Consider the following 4,186-nt stretch of genomic DNA (forward strand, 5'->3'; position numbering starts at 1 on the left):
ATGTGCTTTTTAACAGGACTTGGTCAATGTAATGATATAAATGCTAGCATTCGATTATGGTCAACGGTACCGAAAATGCCCGTTGCACCAGCCATCATAACAAATGTCCCAATATAGGATCGATTTAAACCTCTATATATTTTTATTTCACGTTGGCAGTGTAGGCTATTATGTGTATTCCGACGCGAATTACATTTAATTGGGTTACGGCATTCACTTCAATCCAATAAAGTCAAATAGAAACGGCTCGAATTCCTTAATAAGGCTTCTTGGTTTTCAAGCCAACTTTCCGAACAGCTGTTTTGTATTGAGTCCTTAAAATGCTACAATACGATTTTTTTTAAACCAAATAACATTGAACGTCAATGCAAGATATGCATTATATGTGTTAATCTTTTAAATATATGATACTTTCCTGCCAGTAAAAGCCTGTCTTTTATTTTAGTTATTCAATCCATATAATTAAGGTAAATGAGAAAAAACGTTGCTGTGGGCTGGGTGTTGTAAGTACATTTTGTCACGTAGGCTAACGTTTCTTTTTGACTTCATGTGTTAATCTTTTAAATATATTATACTCTCCTGCCAGTTAAAGCCTGTCTTTAATTCTTTAAATGTCACGAATATTTATTTTAGTTATTCAATTCATATAATGAAAATAGAAACGTCGGGCTGGGTGTTGTCAATAAATTTTGTCACGGAGGCTGCAGCTGTAAATCATACATCGTTATGCATACTGGCTCGCTATAAAAAGAAAAACCTATCGTTGAAAAATCACTTGAAGGAAGAAAAAAATAAAAGTACCACTTTTTGCCAATAGATGGAATCCCCGTATCAGAAATGGGGGGAAGTTACAGCGATGCTTTTTTTTAAAAACAAAATAACATTTAACGTCAATGCAAGATATGCATTATATGTTTTAATCTTTTAAATACATGATACTTTCCTGCCAGTAAAAGCCTGTGTTTTATTTTAGTTATTCAATCCAGATAAATTATATTAAGCCTCACTTCCTTTTGCCGGCAGGTGGTGCTATAACAGTGAGCTTTTATTGGTATATTGATGAGATTACACTGAGCATCTGTGTAACGTTGCAGCCACATCAGACAATGGAGAATTGAAATAAGACCACATCCTGTTTGCCTGGCATTATATGCCTGACCATAGCCATTCCATTTGAAATATCAAAAATCAGTTCATAGTTTGGTGTCAGGACTATCCTAAGATCATGCTGACAACATTTTGTTTTAATGTGCTGAACACCCTCGCAGGGGAACACATAAAACTGTGATATGAGCCTCACTTTTTGTTGCCAGATGGTGGCACTATAACATTGGTGTTGGCATGTGGATGTGATTGCACTCCAACAACAGACATATGTGTAAAATATCAGCCAGATTAGACGATGTAGTCTATCATCACTTAATATCATAGCTGGCAAGATATGTACTGTTTTTTAAGATGATAATATATCCTTGAAAAGCTAGGGTTGCAGACAATAACAGCTAATAAAAGTTCACCTGCATGAAAGAAGGCAAAAGATTTCATGAATAGTAACATATTTTTATTGAAATGGGAACATAATCTATTTTACATTTCAATATTAACAATGTGTTGTAAAAAGAAGAGCTAAAAACAACATTGGGTCTGAACTGCAATGGTGTCATTCACACAATCTGAGCAGTGCAAGGTTGAAATTATTTAAGAATACATCATTGCCAAGTGCAGATAAATGTACCCCATCCCTTAAAAACTGTTCCGGTTGATTATATTTTATTTCAGTGTGTGGAATAGATGCCCCACCCAAACCTCTGATGAAGACTGTCATTACATTATTTACCCAGATACAAGCCTTGTTAATTTTGGCGGGGTTCGCATTTCTCCAGTCCCGCCGCTGTGCAATACAGGAGAAAATGATTTCTGTGTTCTTGAAGTCTCTCTGTATACGTGTCAGGTCTGTCTTCATTCTTTTGACCAATTCTATGGTCTTCACCTTGCCCAAATCATTTCCTCCAGCATGGACCACCAGTATGTCAGGTGGTGTCTGGGTGGACAGCTGTTTGTAGAGCAATGGTAGTACACTGCTCCAGCGCAGGCCTCCCTGTCCAAACCAAGATACTGTGGCGTTGAGCCCCAGGTTTCTCCCCATGGTTTGGACAGCCCTTGGTTCAGCACGACGTATGAGGCTTGAGCCCACAATCCAGATCCTTTTGTCTATAAAGGTATTTTCATTTGTTATATAAACAAACAATGTATGAAACATGAACTGTTCATAGACATTTGGGATTTTCAGATGTATTTTCAGAAATCTTCTCAAATCCTTTACAATATAGTACATAGAAATGGCAATAGTTCACACAGGTTAATATTAATAAATTATGTACTTACAATTTCCTCCAATGCTTTGTCCTGAAGGATGAGCCATTTTAAATGATGATGGGCAAGTACCTGATAAGACAGAAAGGCAACAGTGTCAGATTAAAGCAATGGTATTTATATTAATTTGCAGAAGGTCATTAAATCACCAAACACAACATAAGAATTCACATGAGTAATAGCAATAATATATACTTATTGGTAAAGAACATTTGCTTGGGTATGTTTCAGTACAATGTACACATAATAATGTAGTTACAACACATGTACAAATGTTTGTTTTCACATCTAACTAGGATGTTCAAGCACAGCAATCATATCCTGCACGCAGAGAGACCAAACTGCTTTCAAGAATTTAAGCACTATCTATGCATTATCTAACAAGGTGAAATTAAACATATTTCCACCGGTGTATTATAGAGTATGTCCCTCAGTACAGGCTCAATTAGAATTTGAAGAATCTGAGGGTGAAACCACGCGGCAACTGAAGCAGAGGATAAAGCCTGATTTACACTTCTGCGTCGAGTCGTAGCCGCGCTCCCTACGCCGTACCCTGACCTTCCCTAGAAATGTAACTATGCGTCGCAGCGACGCGGACCGTTTAGAACTGTGATTGGTCCGCTTGGTAGCATTGACTTATGCATTTCCTGCTGCTCCGCCATTGATCAGTTTCAGTCACCAGTGGTGTGTCAGAAAACCTGTTTAGTAATCTGTCCTTCAAAAAAAGACGATTTCGGGGGTGTTTGTAGCACGCGATTGAGACGCACTTTGAAGGCAGAAAGATAGAGTGAAAGTAAAGTGATTACGTGATGCATAATTCCAAGCAATTTAGCTGGCTAGCTCACGGAGGTGTAAACAGTATATACGTTATTTCAGTTTGTTAAGCAATTAACATGTTGTTTTTGAAGTATAACTAAAACAAACTCGTAGTGTACTTGCACTTTTACAGTTCTTTGTCCGCTGTTTTCAGCCATCATTAATTTAACGGCAGTAAGATCCATACAGTTAATCGCAAATGATTATGGGCTATAATGACGACGAAACTAGCCATTTGGCGGTGTAATTGTAGGGCGACGCAGGCACCCCAAAACACAAGTAAATGCTCTCAACGGCGTAGGGTACTTGCGTAGCCTTCGCGTAGACTCGCGCAGAAGCATAAACCAGGCCTAAAAAGTAGATGCTTGTTGAAAATAGAACGTTTTCATGCATAAAAATTAAAAAGACCCATATTCTCACGAAACGACTCAAAATCTGAGTATAAACATAATTATAGCTACATTGCAAAGTTAAGATGATAGTTTGTACTTACGTGGAACTGTGTGCACACAAACGCAGTCTTGAGGAAAGTCTTAAGAGGGCCGGTCTTGCAGCAGCATGGGCCTGTATATGCATATGAGCTTCCCGTATGCACATAAACGGCCAGTCAAAATGGAAAGGGATTGGTTAGTGAACCCATCACATAAAACGAATGGGATTGGAGAAGAACAGAGAGAGGAGGATACTGATTGCTGAAGAGCCCCTAATTGCCACCACTTGTAAGTTTATTAAATCCATATCCTTAAGGTAGATGAGGATAAACATTGGGCCGGGTGTTGTAGACCTACTCTAAATACATTGTCAAGTAGACTGCATACGGTACAGGTGACGATGTTTCACAAAAATAAACTGGCGAGTAGATGTAATGATTTCAATTTGCGTTTTTAAAGCACACCACCTTGTATCGTTTATAGTGGCTCCACTTTTAGCAAAATGCAGAAAAAGAAAGACTGACAGTGGTGGTCGCTATTTACGGTACCTTGGCGGCTAATGCGCT

At 38.2% G+C, this 4,186-nt stretch overlaps 1 long non-coding RNA gene across 1 annotated transcript; it reads right to left on the minus strand.

Moving 5' to 3' along the window:
• Positions 1-1,591: 1,591 nt before the first annotated feature.
• LOC133136267 (uncharacterized) lies at positions 1,592-3,816 on the minus strand. Its single transcript, XR_009709500.1, has 3 exons — positions 3,683-3,816; positions 2,386-2,445; positions 1,592-2,211 (listed from the first exon to the last, which is right to left on the minus strand). It is a non-coding gene; the product is annotated as an uncharacterized LOC133136267 (long non-coding RNA).
• Positions 3,817-4,186: the final 370 nt, after the last annotated feature.

Source organism: Conger conger, chromosome 9, assembly GCF_963514075.1.
Source record: "Conger conger chromosome 9, fConCon1.1, whole genome shotgun sequence".
In the NCBI taxonomy this organism is placed as follows: Eukaryota; Metazoa; Chordata; class Actinopteri; order Anguilliformes; family Congridae; genus Conger; species Conger conger.